Raw genomic sequence first — 18,197 nt, forward strand, 5'->3', positions numbered from 1 at the left:
TCCTACATGACAGGCTCCTAGACACAGAAACACACACACACACACACACACACACACACATACACACACACACGATTCACATGGAGATCAGTATTCAGGAATACACTTATGTGATTGCTAAAGCAAAAAAGAGAAAACAAAGAAGGAAGGAGTCAGGGAGACAAAAAGGAACAAGCAAGAAGAGGGCAGTAGGGAGACAGAGCAGACCATGTCAGGCACAACCACTAGCCAGTGGGACACAAAAGAGGCAAAGATGTCACAGCTTTCCCCTAAGACACTAGGAAGGGAAAATGTGTGAGGAGAGAGCAGGAACTATCATTGCTTAGCTTGGAAAAGGGGTGTCTCCTTATGGAGCCACGGGGTTTCATTGTTTGGGTGGAAACAGATTGCTGAGAGAAAATGGGTGAGGGATTCCCAGGACTCCTGCAAAGCTTCTATGAAGCAGGGAATTCTGGGTCATGACTCTGGATCAAGAAGGCTCCAGGCTAGTTCCCTGAAGCCAGGTCCAGATGATGTGCGCGCATCTCAATCCCTGTCTTTGATTTGCTCAGTACTCAGGGGGTTAAATTCCTGACAAATAAAGATGGAGGCCACTTTGACGGAATAAATAGGGTTAAACTGAACTGGGCTTATCTCCCAGAACAGGCAGCAACATGGAGAAAGGGGGGCATGAAGCCCTTCAATTAATGGCCTGGAAAGCCAACATTATGAGCATCATTTTGGGGCCGAATGATCACAGATACATCCCCTCCCCCTCTCTAGACTGTGGCTTGGAGCCCTCTTTTCCCAGAGCAAGTTCTGCCTGTGAGCCTTTTCCTGCTGAGAAGATAGGCACTGCTCAATAAATCAGCCCACTCCCCAGCATCCGGGTCTGGGGCACTGGTCAGGTTTCCTCACAGCTAGAGAGAGTCATGTTCACCTTCCCCAAAACAGAACCCAATTTCCTGATGCTATGTCCATGGGCAGGGAGGAGAGGGACAGCAAGGCTGAAGTCTGCAATGGGCAGTCCACACATGGAACAGTGATGCTGATTCTTTTGCCTTCAGTGACAAGTCAGGTGGGACCATGGGAACGTAGGTGCTCTCTGTGTTAGTTCAAGCTCAGGCATATTAAAATACATCTGTGGTTGTGTAAATATTAGCAGTTTCCCTTGCTGAAGTATTGGGCATGACCTTTCCAGAGACATCTAGACAGGGTTGGATGCCCTATCAGAGTGTCCAGGGGAGTCCTGCCTCAGGGCAAGGGAGACTGGATTCCATTAGCTTATGTTTTCTAGGTACATGCCCTCTGTGCTGAGAGCTCTGGGAAGGAGTCAGGAAGCAAGGAATGTGTAGAACCTGGCCTTACTTCTGGCAGCCTTTTTTTCTTTTCTTTTCTTTTTTGGAGACAGAGTCTTGCAACGAAGTTCAGGTTGGGGTTGAACTTACTACATAGCCAAATCTGGTCTTGAACTCTTTGTGATCCTCTGCCTCAGGCTCCCAAGTGTTGGGATTATAGGCATGTACCAACACACCCAGCTTGGCAGCCTTTAAAACCACAAAATGCTACCAGAACTGAAGGAGGAGCCCTGGACCAGTTTGGTGTGTTGAACAATGGTTCCTGCCTATTTCTGAGAAAATGACCTCGTATTATGCTGGGCGGCAAGGAGCATGTCAGCCTTATTTTACATTTGGTCTGTAGCACACAGTAAATGTTCAGTAAACATTAATTAGGGTTGAATTACATTGGTATCACAAAATCATTTTCCCCCAGGACCTTTGGTGTGATTAGTTGAGGAGCTACATATATCAGTGGCCAAAGTCCAGCCCTGAATTCTGAGTCTGTAATGCTTCTGAATGGATTTGCCTCTTATCTTCACATCATCCCTGTAGTTGAAAAGGTAGTCGTATGTGCATACGTGAGATGTGACTTTTGTTCAGAAAATGCTTGAGGTGCACGTCCGGATTCAGAACTCTTGCAAGAATCCTCAGCACTCCTTAGGAATCTGTCAGTAACAGAAGTGAGAAGGTAGTTGTCTGGGAGTTATTAATTATAATAGTTAGAGCCATCATAGAGGCTCTGATTCCAGTGAGCCCTGTAACAATTTCTCTGGGCTCCAGGAGTACAAACATGCTGTGGGCCTGACCTCTTGCACCCTCATGCTGTTGGTCTAGAGCTTGCCTTTTTCCAGTGCTCTTTGTATTCCTGAAACTGTTGAAAACACCTCTGAGGATTGCTACTTACTGTGTTACTTTCCTCTCCTTCCTGAGACAAAATACCTGACATCCAAAGTTAGTGGAGGAAGGGGTTTATTTGGCTTACAGTTTGTAGCAGTTTTAGTCCATAATTGGCTGGCTTCAAGGCACGGATGACAAACAGGCATCGTGGAGGAGAAACAACATGTCCCCACACAAGTTAGCAACGGTAACAAGAGAGACTTAACAGCATCTCCCTGCCCCTTTTATCTTGTTTAGATTACTTAGGCAAATGGCCCTCAAACAGTTAATCCTAGTGGCCTTGGGCCTAGAATTGCATCATGAATCAATTCCATCTTCACACACTCTAGATCAAGTCTGTGACCACATGAGCCTTTGAGGGAGGGACATCTAGACCCAAACCATAATACTTTCTCCTCAGGTTCATCTCCAGTTACGATGGAAGACTTCAAACAGGCCATGGAGTACTGAACATGAGGAGATGGTGTTGGACGATTGGGTGGCACACACAGTGGCAAGGGGGCAGTTGGGAAGGGTAATTATGGAGGAATGGGAAGTGTTGGCTTACTGGGATCAGGGGAGCTGACCCCTGCTTCTGTTAGAAGCTTCAGAGTCACCTACCCTTCCGCAGATCTGGAACAATTCACTTCACTGAGTGCTGCAGAATGAATTGTGTTTCCCCAAGTTCATATGTTGGACCCCTAATCCCCAATGTGATAGTACTTGGAGGTAAGACCTCTAAGGCATTAATTAAAATCCACGGAGACCAAAAGGGTAGTCTTGATATGATAGGGTTAGTGTCCTCAGAAGATACCAGAGCTCTCTCCTCTCCCGTTGCCATGTGAGGGACAGAAGGCAGCTGTCTGCATCCAGGAAGAGAGCTGCACCCAAAAGTCATCCTGCTGGACCTTGATCTAGGACTTCCAGCCTCCAAAAACTATGAGAGAATAAATGTCTATTGCATAAGCCTCCTAGTCTGGGGCAGTTTGTTATGGCATTTGTCAGGGCTGAGTACCTCTGCCAGCTCCTGACCAGCTCTAGTTCAGGGACCAGAGGTTTTTCTAGGTCACAGCCCCTGTGAACGTCTGATGAGGCTGAGGATCCCCTCTCCAGAGGCAGATGGAAATGTTGCTCAAGGTTTCAAATTCCTGAAAGCCCATCCTTGATAAGTCTGTTGCTTCCAACTTAAGAGCCCAACCTAGAAGCTTCTTTCTCTTTTTATTCTTTTTCACCCCCTCTTTTCATTCTATTGAGAGCAGGAGTCAGGTGAGATACCAACATTAACACTTAACAAATGCTAATTCTGTGTCAGGGTCTAGGCTAAGTGCCTGGCCTGGGCTATAAACTAGTATACAAGCCTCATAATGCCACTATGAGGATGGATTCATTTCGTTCCCATCTTACAAATGGGGCCACTGGAGTGCAAAGAGGTTAAGTAACTTGCCTAAGGTCTTATACCTAGGAGGTGGTAGCTTCAGGGTTTGAACCAAGGATCTGAGTTGTCCTTAGAACCTCAGCACTGAAGGTAAGACTGCCAGGGAGGCCTTGGGTCAGTGTGCTCCAGGAAAAAACTTTAGTCAGATCTGTTTCCCTTTTGACAAACATGTCAGTGCTCAGGCATTCTCGCTGCCCTAGTAGTTGTATGTGGCCGCTCCCAGCCCCCTCTGCCTCCTTCCTGACTGCACAGACACCTCCCAGGGCAGGGAGGAGGCAGACACAGGGCTGGCTACACAGCAGGTGTCCAGAAGAGCTTGTAAATTTCACTGAGGTCTGGATGGGGTCTGGCCTCAGTTGGCTGGGTTTTACGTCCCAGGTTTCCAGCCCAAGAACCACACAACTCTTTCCTGCAGATTGAATGGCTGAAAGGGGGCTCTGGGATATTGATTGTTTCCTAAGCTGGCTGTGTGAGCTTATTCGTAGAATTGATTAATTTTATATTATTTTACATCTAAAAAATTTACCAGCAGATTCTAGGTCTCCTAGATGACCAAATACTGCTTTAATTGCCATGGGTCTATGACAAAAGAGCGTGGGGGGGGTGGCTAAAAGCTGAAACATACAGAAACACATTCACCGGGTAAGTGCAATTTAATCTCAGTAACACACCATCCATCACATTAAATTAATCGAGTTGTTTTGAAATTTCTGATTCTGTAGCTTTGTATTGCAGCAATCTATTGTCTTTGCTGTTCCAGTTGCACGTTGCTAAAAGGACAAGGAATTTATACCTGAGGCTTTGTGTTTGTGCAGATTTCAGTAAAATTGCAATAAAGATAATTTGTCAATTGTTGGGAAGGGACTGTAATTTTTTTCTCCCCCTTAAAAATGGCTTGTGTGTTAGCCAATTGTGAGAAGCGCACATTTAATTCATTCTGACCAAGTAGAAAATAAGCTTCACACATTGGTGCCCCACACACAGCCCCTGCCACCTGGATGGTTCTCCATCCTCGGTTTGGCTCCCCCACTGCTGCCTTCGAGGGGAAATATGACAGCGTAATGAACAGTTGTACGACGTGCTATAAAAAGGCAATTAAGGGAACTGTTGGACTGGGACAAGCCAGCGTGACCTGGTTAATAGCTCTGAGCAGAGCTGGGCCGTGGGGAGGATGAGATGAAGGAGGGGGAAGGGGCTTGCTGTTTACAGTGAGGGGCTGAGGTTGTTCCAGCAACTGCTTGTCAGTAGCAAGGGACACCTAGGCTGGCCTTGTGACCTTTGGGTCCAGGGCTAGCCTGAGGCTCATGTTGATTTGGAGCTCAGCTCTGCAGTCAACTCTGCCGCTGCTGGTGGGGTGACTCTGGGCTGGTGATTCCTAGTCGCTGAGTAGCTTCAGCTTCCTCGTCTGTTAAATGGGGATAGAATGAGCATCCTAGAATTGAGCCCTGACGTCCATTGCTAAACAGATTGCACAGAGCTGCACCTGGACCCCAAATAAACATGGGGAGAAAGCTGCTTCTTCATGTTTGAGAAGGATCTTTGAGCAGAGCACAATTCGTAGCTGTGTGGTGCATTCTGGTTTAATCTTCTCGTCAGGGTGCCTCACCCTCTGCAGGATGTTAGCTCTCTGATCAGATCTCCTATGCTCACCCATGAGCTATTCAGCTTGAGGCCACCGCTTCCCCTTGCATTGTTTTTCTCATCTCCTCAACTCTCAGCCTCTATTCCCTCCAAATATCCCTATTTGTTTACCACTTTGGTACACGGTGACTTTCAGATGGGACCAGAGAGAAACACTTCTGCCCTATGTGAGAGCTGCTTCTCCTGCTTTACAGTACCAGTGCAAGGAGTGGTGCATCATCACGTGGACAGGAAGTACTGACCACCTGGTCCATGGCAAATGCTCAGTAAATGCTAGTTGCTATTGTCATGATGGGAAAAGCTCCAAGTTTATTATGCTTAACATTTAGCACAGTGCCTGCCACATAGTAAGTAAAAATGTTTGTTGACTGAATCAATGAATGAAAACTCACTGGGTTCTGTTGTCTACTCTCTGTGATCTCTGAGCCTCAGTTCTTCATAAGTCAAATAGAGATATGATCCTTCCCCAATGGTCAGAGAAGAGCATGGCTGTTGATTCCTGCCCACTGTGGGAACTGGTGTTCATCTGTGCCTGCCTATCGGATCTCTAAGAATTCAGGAGGAGTTCAGCCCTCTTCCACATATGTTCATCCTAAAACAGGAAACCAGTGGAGCACAGGGGTCTCCATGGGGATGTCCCCCTCCCCACTGCTTCAGATGGAAATGGCTCTGAGCTTCAGCCCAAGGACAAAGGAGCAATCAGGAATCATTATGGCTTATTTAAGGATGGTATGGTGATTGGCTGAGAACCCCCAGCACACTTCTCGCTGCAGATGAAGAGGATCTGAGTCTCTGAGCTCCTTCTTTCTAGTGTCTGGCCCCAAGGAGGGTTGTGCAAAGCAGGTAGGACTCAGGAGGAGGCCTTGTCACCCAGAGTGACTGTGGCAATCCATGTCTGTATGCTAGCATCCCCAGTCACTGCCGGCTGCCTCTCAGCGTGATGCTCATCCCGCAGATTTTCAAAGCCAAGTCTGATCTCTTCCATCACTCAGCTTCCTTCAGCTGAAGTGCAGACTAGCCACCAGCCCCCACCCCCAGCCTGTGCTACTCAACTGAGCCTCTTAGTTCTGCTACAGGGAGTGAGCCGCTTCCCACCCATAACCCATTCACTCTCATTTCTGGGGCTCGAAGACACACTTAAACAGCAGGCACAGGTGACATGAGTCAGTCTCCAGCCTTTTGTAGCTGTGTGGCCAGGAGACTCACTTCATTCACAGAGCCTTGGTTTCCTCATTTGTTCAGTGGACATAACCTGACCTCCTCCTCAAGGCAGTGGAGAGGATTAAAGGCAGTAAAGCGTCTAAAATACCTCACAGGTAATATGTCTTTCATGGATATTTGCTAGTATTATTACTCATTTTTGGTCACTAGATGGCACCTCCTCTAGGAAGCCCTCTTTGATTCCCTAAGTTTCAGGCATGCCCTCCGCTAAGAATTCCTGCCATCCTCTGATTTTCCGTGGTAGGTTGCAGGTGTGTGCAGGTGTGGCCTTGTGTCTGGTGCTCCACATGGAGCCTGTCATGGAAGAGGCTGTCTGCAAGCCTGTGTGCTGACAGCCAGGCAAGGACTAGACGGAGATGCCGAGCATTCTTTCCAGGCATAGCTCCCAGGAGCATGCACCAGCAGGGCTGAATCCCCGGGCCACTGAAACCTATACTTCAGCAAGAGCTGCCTCCTCAGTCCAGCTCCTGTTGGGATGTCTTCCATGCCCCTTGGGTGCCTCCCACACCTGTCATGTTCAAGGAGCTTTCCTGGACCACCCTGCTCATGGTGGTATACAGGAAACAAAATCTGGTCTTCTCTCTTCCGTGGACTGCTCCTCATGAGTGTATTTGAGCAGAGTCTGTGCTCTCTTAATAATAGTAATCCTAGTTGCTTGCTCATCGAGGACTTATCTTTTCCATCTATGGAACAAATTATGCATTATTTCATTTTATCTCCATCCTCAGCCACTAGCTTAGGTCCACAGGGGCCTTACTGGAAGGATGCTGGAGTCTCAGGTAATTATGGGAAAGACATGAAGTAGCATGACCTCAAGAGAACTAGGAGAGGAACCCCTGTCTGTTTACGGTCTCTACTTCTTTTAGCATTTCGCCTTTCAACACAGTGCTAACAGGTCTCAAGGCTTCCATCTCATAGCTGTCACCACTGGCGTGGGACTGGCTGTTTGCTGTAAGGACTTTGGTCAACTTGAGTCAAGCATCCGCCCCTGGCCCAGTCAATGACAGTCAGAAAGTCAATGTCCTATAAAACTATGGCCAATGCAGCTATGGTCTGACAGTTCGCAGAGAAGGAAAAGGCAATGAGAGGTAAGGCATGGATGCCTACCACATATCACATGGTCATTTCACAGGCCTGAAGCAAAGGAGTAGACAGCATAAGTGCCTGGCTCAAGGCCACACAGCTACAAGAGCCAGAGTGGAGACTCAAACCCATAGTTTTCTGTCACCGAAGTCTTCTCAGAGATGACTCTGAGGTTTTAGAGGCAATGACAGAGATCCTGGAGAAACCATACCTGATGCAGGGAGTTTGGGAAGAAAAGCTGGCTGGGGAAGAAAGCCAATGGGAGTGCCATCTGTTTTTAACAACATTATTGTTGTTATTATTTCCAGCTTCGATTATATTCAGCCTAAGGGGATGGTGGCACTCACAGGTGATAGATGAGGCTGGAGCCCAGGAGAAAAGCCAAAGAAAATATCTGTTCCAAAAATGAACAAACACTGTCACAGAAAGCACATTTGCTCACACAGGAGGCCACATCCAGACCAGCCCATCACCTCAACTGGGAGAATGGCCAGGCTCCAGGACTGTGCTCAAAGAATGGAGCTTTGTATAGCTTGCTGGAGGCTTCTCTAGATCTGTTCCCCAGATCCTTGCAACTGCACACCAAAGCTGGGGTTTTCTTCTTAGGGAAAAACACAGCTTGGGCTGCCTTGGGTATCAACATGAAGGTCAACAAACTTTTAGGAGGATTCCTCCATGCTAAGGTGTGAAAGTCAGGCAGATGTGCCCACTGCAGGCCTGGGCAGAGGGCACCCCTCAGAGCCACGAATCGACATGATCTTATAGTCTACACCTCAGAGACAGAGAGATCCTAGTGCCTGGACCCTCAGAGTTGGGCCTGCCAAACTCAGCTGCTGGCCCCTCCCTGGACTTCAGCATGAACTCTGCCCCTAGGTGCAGGGTTGAAGATCCCCACCCTCTGCCCTGTTTTTCATCTTCGTGGTGCAGGGGCTCAGCCCTTGAGCCCTCAGGATTCAATGCTCCTGGAGAGAATTCGAGCCACTTCCACACCTGCTGTCACAAATGTCATCCCGATGTCAGAACCTGCCCTTGCAGGATCCCTCAGAACAATCCAGTGGCTGGTGAGGGTCATTCTACAAGGTGGGACATCTCAGTGCTGGATATTTCAGTGCTTCTCAGGAGGTGAGTATTGGGGAAGGGTGCAAAAAGTTGGGGTTAAAGTTTCATTGTTTTTGTCTCCTCAGCCTCTGAGGCTCCTCAGCCTCCTCAGCCTCCTCAGCCTCTGGTGCTCAAGCCTTTGAGTTTCTCCTCTTTCCCTTTCTCCCCAAGACGGTCTCTGACACCCACCCCAGAAGCTCTTCCCAATGTCTCTGTCCCTGGGAGCTACCACCAACTCTCCCCTTCAGCCTTCCTAGAAGCACAGAGAGCACAGGCTGCCAACAAGAGAGATGTGGAGTTTAGAGAAATGATTTCGGAAAGCTCGAGACGCCTGGGAATTCATTGAATGCTTTCAGGTCCAAGATCAATAGGTTAGGAGATCTCCGAGCCCTTAATTACATTGACTTCTTGAGGACATGATCTGGAACTAGAAATTAACTAAGCATTCTCTCCCTTCCCAATGCATCCGGCAAGGGGGAGACTCTCCTTTAGCATTTTCTTGAAGTAGAACTGTCCTATGTTTTTATTTGTTTCCCTTGATTTATTAATTTCACATGATTCAGAAGTAAAAAAGTACAAAATGCATATAGTGAAAACTGCCCTCCTCTGTCCCTCGCTCCATTTTCCATTCATCTACCCTCTGATTTTCCCTAACCTCTGTGATAATTTCCTTAGCCTCTCATTTGCCTGTACCATGAGTATGGTAACTATGTAAACACATTCAATATGTGTTTTATTATCTTCATCCTTTTTAGCATATCAGATAGAACACTCTACACCCTTTGTACATTTTTTTTTATTACTTAACTACCTTTCAAGTCCTTTCTCAAAACTAGAAGTTCTTCAGCATTTCAGTGGCCTGAGAATAGACAGAAATCTCTATTTATTTCTGCTCCCTTCTTTTCTTCAAAACTTTATACTCTGCAGCTCCTCCAAATAAATATGTCATTCATTCATTGATTTGTTCATTCATTTCTTTAGTCAGCATTCACTGATCTGCTGCTCTGTCCTGGGCCCACTGCTTGGTGCTGGGTTGCAGAAATGCATTATTCCAGCCCCTCTTCCTTAGAGTTCAGAGGATGAGGCAGACACAGCACACCTCACAAGCTAGGAATGAGGAGAGGGTGATCCTTGTCTCACTTTAGTGTCTGTGGCTTGCCTTTTGTGTGCCATTGATCTGAATGGAGTTGTCTTTCTTTGCTTTGCTGCTGCATGACCCTATGCTTGCCAATCTACCCATCTGGATGTCCAGGAGGATCAAGTCCCCCATTCAGAGGCAGTTCTTTTTCCAAGTAGTTTGGATCCCTAGCAGGGGAGTATCTAAAAGCAAACTCATCAGAATTTCAATGCCTTTTCATGGAACAAAGAAAAATTCCCATTAGTATAAAGAACAGAAAACAATACCCACTCATCCGAGCTTGTTGGCTGGTAAGGGATGCAGAAAGCAGAGTGAGAAGATTCAGAATGTGCCTGAAATTTTGCGGATGAAGTTACTTGGTCACTTGTGATGCTTGTCGTGTATGTTGGGACAGATGGTATGTACCCACTGTATGCACCTAAACATGTATTATCCTGTTGCTTTAGAGCAAGGCTACAATAGTGCCTACCCTCTAAAAATGCAGCTACTCTTTTTTGATGCTTCACATCCAACACTGTCCTGACAACTGAAAGGCAGATAATGCCCATCCATCACCACTTTATAAATGAGGAAACAGAGGCACAGAGAAGTTGAGTAAATTGCCTAGGGCAAGTGACATAAATGGGTGGTTTTTTTCATTGAATTTATTGGTGCTTTTAAAGTATACAGTACAGTTACATTCATCATTGGGATCTTCTACCTTTACGTGACTATCTTGGTTCTTTTTTTTTGCCCTTATCCCTGCCCTCCCTACACCCCCTCCTCCCTCCCCTATTTACAAAGACTTTGTTTCCATTTTTTCCTTTTCTCATATTTTTTCTTTTCCCTTATTTCCTTTCCCCTGGGTCTATCTCTTCTAACCCATCTCCCACCACCTCCTAAGTGTCCATTCTACCTCCCTACATTTCAACATTGTGCATCAATAAAATAGGCTTACAAATTATATCAGAGGACTGCTTTGAGGATTTAAAAGAGACAATTCTTTCTTTCCTTCTTTTTTGGTACCAGGGATTGAACTCAGGTCCTTGTGCTTGTAAGGCAGGCAGAGGAACCACTAAGCTAAATCTCTGGCCCAGGAGACAATTCTTTAAAGCAGGCAGGATATTGCCTAACAAACACACTGCTACCAATATTATCTAAGATTCGTACCAATAATATCATTAGACTGCCAGGGAGCAATCACTTAGGAGCAGGGCCCTGCAGACTGTGTCCTGCAGCCATGTGACCAGGAAAGTGAGGGGTGAGGGGTCCAGGGAAGCTCATTGTCTTAATAAACTCACCTCTGTGTCTTACCCCCACCCTTCTCCCTGGAGCTGATCCTTGGCTGGGCATGCCAGGCTCCCTCTGGGCAGAGAAGTCTGTTTTGGTCCCATTTCCATTACACACTCGGCTGAGCAGAGGAGAGGGGGAGCGGCGGCCGGCAGGCAGTAATTAATTGCCTATTGGGACTCCTGCTGTCGTCTGGTTGGGAAGATGCTGGACAGCTCCGCCTAGGCTGGCTGATGGGGAGGGTCCCTGCTCCTCCTGTCTCCTCTGTGCCCTCTGAATCCATGCCCAGGCTTGGGACAGACCAGGCAGCAGTGAGGGCACATCTGTCCACTTTCACAAAAAGACACTGAGGGTCTTGTCAGCATTACTGGGGACCCGCTCGGCAGGGCCCCTCCTTGGGCTCTCTCGAAGGCGATAAGGGTGTTTCTGACTTAGTCTCAGAGGAACAGCTCTTGGGCCAGGCTAAGAAAAGTATCCCGAGCTCAGAGTTGCAGAGACATGAACTGCAGTCCTGAGCTCTCCGTGAACTGTTGTGTGACAGGGTGAGGGCACTGGCCATCTCTGAGCAATCCCTCTCTTCCTTGGTGAATGGGGATGAGTGGGAGGGGGCAACTACAGTTGTCCCCTTACCTGAGGTTTCTGGGGTTTTAGTTACCTGCTCTCAACTGCAGTCTGAAAATATTTGTCTTGATTTTTCAAGAGAGAGACCACATTTGTGTAACTTTTAATATAGTATATTGTTAGAATTGTTGAATTGTAGTAGCTATTGTTGTTAATTTCTTACTTGCCTAAATTATAAGTTAAATCTTATCATAGTAGGTATACATAGGAAAACCATGGGCTTTTTATAACTCTAGAGCCTCCCCTTTTTGATGCCAGGGATGAATCCAGGTCCTCGTGCATGCTAGGCAAGCTCCCCCTTTTATTTTTACTTTGAAATGGGTTCTCACAACTTTGCCCAGTGTAGCTTCAGACGTGGAGAAGCTGGGATTACAGATGTGCATCACCACATTCACCTTGTAATCCACTGTCTTGGAGAACCATCTGCCCCCTCCCATTTCACGCTAATCTCTTCAGTCCAGGTAGTATGAGCAGGGGGAAACCCTGGGGACCTGAGGGACAGAGATGTGACTGTGGTCTAGGCATCAGCAGAGCTTTTCTCTAGCATGATTGAGGAAAAAAGTACTGTGTTACTTTCAACTTAAAAAGCCCTGAATAATACAACCCTGTCTTTGTGGATACAGAGATGAACTAGGGAGAGAGAGAGAGAGAGAGAGAGAGAGAGAGAGAGAGAGAGAGCGCTGTTGAAAGTACTTGGCAAGTCTCAAACCACAAGAATTATCTGTAAATACAATAAACATCCTCACCATCATCACTGTCATCACCATCATCTGGGCCCAGAGATATTTGCAGAAATGTAAATGGGTTTCCCAGTCATTTGGCAGCAGTTTGCAGGACCACCCCACCCTGCCCCCCAATTGGAAAGTATGCCTGGCCCCAGTGGAAGGATTATCACGAGTAATTAGTGATATCTTCTCTGGACAGACCTGTATTTGCCCCTCCTGGGTTGGAGACAAATGCTGTGGTTAAGTGACATTTCTGGTATTACGAGCAAAGGTGAGACCTCAAAGTGTACCAACAGGGTCCATTGGGTACGGGAGTGAGTTTATCAAGTCAAAGCCAGAATTTATTGGAATCCTTCGTGCACCAAAGACTAGGAGGTTGGCCTGGTCCTGAGATTGAAGACTCAAAGAGCTACTATATTATAATATCCAGGGTGATACTGGACAAAAGAGCTGGCAGGAAGCTCCAAGGGGACCCTTGGAGGTACCTGGGGATCTGCAGTTGAGCCTTGATGGCCTGGGTGCTACCCCATTTACACTGCCACTCATGATGATGGCTGTCTAGACTCAGATCCTTCATGTTCATCTTGGAGCTTGTGATTTGGGTCAAGGATCTGTCATCCAGGGTTAGATCCTTTATGCCACCGTCAGTGCACTTTACGTTACTAACATCAGCTTGTTTGGCTGGATTCATGCCACAGCCTCCTGTCTGGGCTCCCTGCTTTTCCCCTCCTGCAGTTCCCACTCTGCACAGAAGCTAGAGTGATACTACGTAAGGCAGATCCTGTCTTCTGCTCACTCCCTGAGTGGCTCTGTTCTCATTTAGAGCAATGGCCAGAGACCTTCCAGTAGCCCCTAGACCCTGTGGGATCTGCCTGCTCTTTTCTGCCTCTCATCTTCTTCCATCGCCCACCTTGCTGCTACTACTCACTCCACTACTCTCCTACTCCAGGAGCTGGTGCTTACAGTTCCCCCCACCTTCATCCCTCTCCTCCAGCATCCACGAGGTTCACCCCTTCACCTCCCTCAGTCTTTAGTGCCAATCCCTGATCCTTTTAACATTGCAGCAGGCACAAATACTTACCACTTGTCTGAGATTTATTTTTCTGCATAGCACATATCACTACCTGGTCTAAAACATATTGAAATTATTTATCTTTTACACTATCAGTCTCCCTGTTAGAATAAAGCTTCACAAGGGCAGAAATTTTTGTCTGTTTTGTGCACAGGTATATTCCAACTCCGAGAACACTGTCTCCTACACGATAGGGAGAGGCTCAACAAGTTTTGTTGAATGAATGAATCAATGAGCTGAGTTGTAGGACTGTGGTAGGGGAAGTACAGAGCCCTGGAGGCATAAAAGGGAGACATCTAATACAGCTTCTTGGAGAGGGAGATATCCAAGAAAGTGTCTAGAAAATTAAAAAGAGAAGGCGCTTACTCGGCTTGTACACCTGGACAACATCAAGGTAAAGCTGTGGCTTCATGGGTGATGCAGGTGTCCAGGACTTGCCTGGGACCTGTAAACAAGGCAGCAGAAACAATCACACCTCTTACTTTGGACCCACTGGAGGGAATGGGATTCCCTAGCCCTTCTCATCTGGGTCAGAACTGATCCCTCCATACAAGAAAGGAGACAGACTAGCTGGCAGGAGTGGAGAAACAGTGTGTGCACAGGGTGGCTTTGATGGGAAGCGAGACCAATGAGGAGCTCGGTACAGCCATTCAGGTGACAGGCAAGGGAGTCAGGTCTAGGGCAGTGGCAAAGGACATGGGAAGGAGATGTACTTGGTATTGGGCCCGGCAAGGTAGCACTTGAAGGCCTAGTCCCTGGCCTCGTGGAGCTTGTGATCTATTTGGGGAACAGGTATCTGGTCAAACACATGTGCAAATAGTCCTGAACAATGGAGTGCCTCCAAAGGAGAGATTGGAGCTAAAGCAATCAATGCCAGGGGATGTGACCCAGAACAGGAAGTAGGGGGTGTTAAGGTTTATATCTAGGTGTCCTTCCAATGCCTCTTGCACTCATAAGTGGGGCTTTTGAGAGGTGATTGGGTTAAGGGTGTGTGATACTGGATCAGTCCACTGATAAGTTTATAGCGGATCTGATTTTGGGAGGTAAAGCCTGTTGGGAAGAGGTGAGTCACTGGGAGCATGGCCTAGAAGGGTGTTATCCCTCTTTCTCCCTTGATTCTTCTCTGCTTTTCGCCACCACTCCATGAACTGTTTCTCCCCTGCCATGCCTCCCTGCCTTAGAACCAGCTAACTATGGACTGAAATGTCTAAAACTATGAGCCAAATTTCCTCTTTCACGTTGTGAGTGTTGGATATTGTGTCTTAGCAAGACGAAAGTAACTAAGACAGGGTGAGGATAGTCCCCTTGGAAGATCTGAGATTCTTTTATGGACATTGAGTACAAGGAATAATTTCTGTCCTAAGCCAGCCCCCACTCCTACCTTCAGAAAGCCTTCTCTGGCCTCCTCATGCACAGGCGAATGCCACCCTCTCCACATTCCCCTGCCTTGTGTTATGTAGTACTTCGCTGACATCACACATCTGGGCGTCCACACGTCCTAACAGACTGGGCCTTTCCTTTTGCCTGTGTCCCCCTTTGCTCAACCTCAGTTCCTGGTCTGCCAAAGAGTTGATTCCACTAAGTGTTGCCACTTCCCATTTCAGACTGCAGGGTGGGGCCTTGTCTGTGTTTGAGTCCTCCCAGAGCGAGGACTTGGTGCAGGCGGTCTGTTTTTCAGGACATTCTGGGAAGCCTGAAGGACTGAGGACTAGAGAGAGAAGAATGGGGGAAGCGAGGAAGGGTACGTTAATGAGGAGTCACTGCTGTGGGCCTCTGAGGAAGTGTCCACTGAGGGCAGGGGACCTGGTACAGTTATCCACTGACCCATCCTTCACTGGTTGTGGCTGGCTGCCTCCTGGGAGGGTGTTAGCTCCTCCGGAACATCTATGCTGCTCTATGAATTGATGGCACCAGTTCTCAGGGCACCAGGAGAACCTCAGAAGAAGGGTGAATCGAGGTCCTGTGCTGAGTAGGCCCTGCACTGTCCATTGAAACTTGAGCTCAGAGACAGCTGAGGAAGTTTGGGACAGGATCTCAGTAGCCTGCTGCAATACCCTGCTCAGGCTCCGGGACATCACTGAGCCACTCCCCTGTTACCATTCTCCTTTTCAGGCTCCAGGATATTGCGATCATTTCTTCTTAGTTCAGGCAGCTTCAGAATCCATCCCACCACGGTGCTCCAGGCAGGTATTTATTCACCTGGAAAGGCCGCTTTTGAAATGAAATGTATTTGCTGCTCTGTGAGACCTGGAAACTCACTTCCCAGTGCTTGGGGAAGGCTGGAAGGGTGGTATACTACTGAGAAGAGCCGGGCATGCTCTGAGAGCTCCGCAGAAATGGCCCTAGGACAAAGCCTGGATTCTTTGCTCACAGAGGCTGACCTTCAGGCAGCTGTGTCTCTTCAAAGAGGGGTCTTTTCTCAAGCCGCACATTCCCGCAGGAAACTGCCAAAGCAGATGGTGGGGCTGCCCGAGGGAGGCAGGCTGAGTTTACCAGAGAACAGCAACATCTGACGGGGCAGGCAGACAGGGCTTCCAAATAGTTCGAACAGGAATTCCTCCAGAAGGAGCTGGGAGTGGGCCTCCAGAACCCGAGCAGCTGAAGTGTTGGGCGCATCTGCCCAATCCTAGTGCTTCCTCCCCAGGCCAGGAGCTGAGACAGTGACTCTGAAAGGGAAGGACTGTTGCTGCCAGGAAGGGGACAATAGCCTGCGGCCTCGTGAACAACTCTTTGGTAGCAGAGATGTCTTAGCTTCTTTCTCGTCGTTGGAACGAAATACTTGACACCCACAAGTTATTTTAGCTCACGGTTTGTGGAGGTTTCCAGTCCATAGTTGGCTGGCTCCAAGGCAGGGCGATATAGGAGAGAGGCGTGGAAGAGGAGAAACAGTTTATGGCAAGGCAGGAGGAAGCAGTAACACTTCCTTCTTTCTTCCCTTTTTTTCCTTCCGGGCTACAGTCCTAGTGATTGGTGCGACCCCCACACAGGGTGGGTCTTCCCTCTCCCATTGGTCCATCAACCACACCCAGAGCTAGGCTAAGCCAATCAGTTTCATAGTCCAGTATCACACTCGTCATCCAGTTGCTCCCAAAGTCCTACCTATGAGCACATGAGGCTTTTTTGGCGGATGTACATCTAGATATAAGCCATCACAGGAGACTTCTGTTTATTTTTGTTAAGGGTATCAAAGTTTTGTTAAAAGTAGGACAAGAAATCAGCTCTACAGAGCAAATTTGGGCCAAGTACAAGTGGGAAAAGATATACACCCTGAAGTGTGAGGGTGGGCCACCACAGGAGAAGAGGAAGAGGACTTTGAGATCTTCCATGTGTATTCGTCAAGGAAACACAGGATGAGGGGAGAAGCCAAGCACTCCTCCCACCCCTGCCTTGTTCTCCCTTCAGGGAGCTCTCCTAGCACCCCTGAATTCTTCCAGCTGAGAACCTTTGTGGTGTCTTCTCCTCTGAACTAGGTTGAGGTTCCTGAGAAGCCAAAACTGAGACAATGATGTATGTGCCAGTAGGCGAGTAAGCAAGTGAGAGAGGGAAGGAAAAAGAGCCACAAAACCAAAGGGAAAGGTGTTATTGAGCAGGTATTTACTGTGGGTAGCTGGGACTCCACTGAGGACTTCTAGGGAGCAGCATAACATATCTTTGGGTAGCCAGAGGGAAAGGGGAGCTGAGATTAGTCTTTACTCCCATGCACTGCTGGCTGAGGGCTGCTTTGAGCACTTCTGGCTACCCACAGGCCGGAAGAGTCCTCAGGTGAAGAGCCAGAATGTGGGGCTCAGGAGATGTGGACAGGGCACCAACATTTGTATCACCTTTCCACATCTTTTCTCCACTGTCTCCCTTCTTCCCTCTTTTACTTTTCTTCTCTTCACCTCTAGGTCCTTATGATGCTTCATGCTCCAACAATCTTTTCCTAGTGGTTTTTTGGATCCTGCATTTCTTAAAGTGCACTTCCCTTGACTACCTAGGATACTTGTTAGAAAGGTAGACATCAGAGGCTGGCCCAGCTCCCATTAAATCATGGCCTTTGGTCACAGGCCTAGGAATCTGGACTTAGATAAACAGTCCAAGTGCTTTTTTTTTTTTTGGTTTTTCGAGACAGGGTCTCACTATGTAATTGAGGCTGACCTGGAACTCACTATGCAGCCCAGGCTGGTCTTGAACTCACTGAGTGATCCTCCTGCCTCAGCCTCTCGAGTGCTGGGATTACAGGCGTGAGCCACCACGCCCGGCGCAAGTGCTTTTGATACACATGGACATCACTAGCCCAACCCCACTGTATCCTGGTAGCAGCAAGGGTTTGCAAGTGGGTCTGGAGTCTCCAGGCCCTGCCTTGCTTCCACCTGACCACCTATGTCCCTGGCTTGGTTGCCACTGTTGTCAATTTATTTTCCTCTGGGGTCCTTCTGTCTTCCAGCTGCCAAACTGATGGCTTCTTGGGTGCTGCCTCTGCTCTGGATGGAGCCTTTCTAAGGTTTAGGATTGGGACTTCATCCAGCAGCTGAGGAGAAACAGTGCCCTGCCAACATCCGTGCATGCCTGCCACATCTGGCCAGATGCTCTTTAGTGTGGCTCTAGTCTACTGGGAAAAGAAATGAGATTAAAGTCTTTCAGATGAGCAGTGATAACAAGATATTCTACTAAAACACACAGTGTTCCCTGACATCACTGTATGGAACACATCAACCAA

Source organism: Fukomys damarensis, unplaced genomic scaffold (genome assembly GCF_012274545.1).
Source record: "Fukomys damarensis isolate Sample0158 unplaced genomic scaffold, DMR_v1.0_HiC HiC_scaffold_22, whole genome shotgun sequence".
Classification (NCBI taxonomy): domain Eukaryota; kingdom Metazoa; phylum Chordata; class Mammalia; order Rodentia; family Bathyergidae; genus Fukomys; species Fukomys damarensis.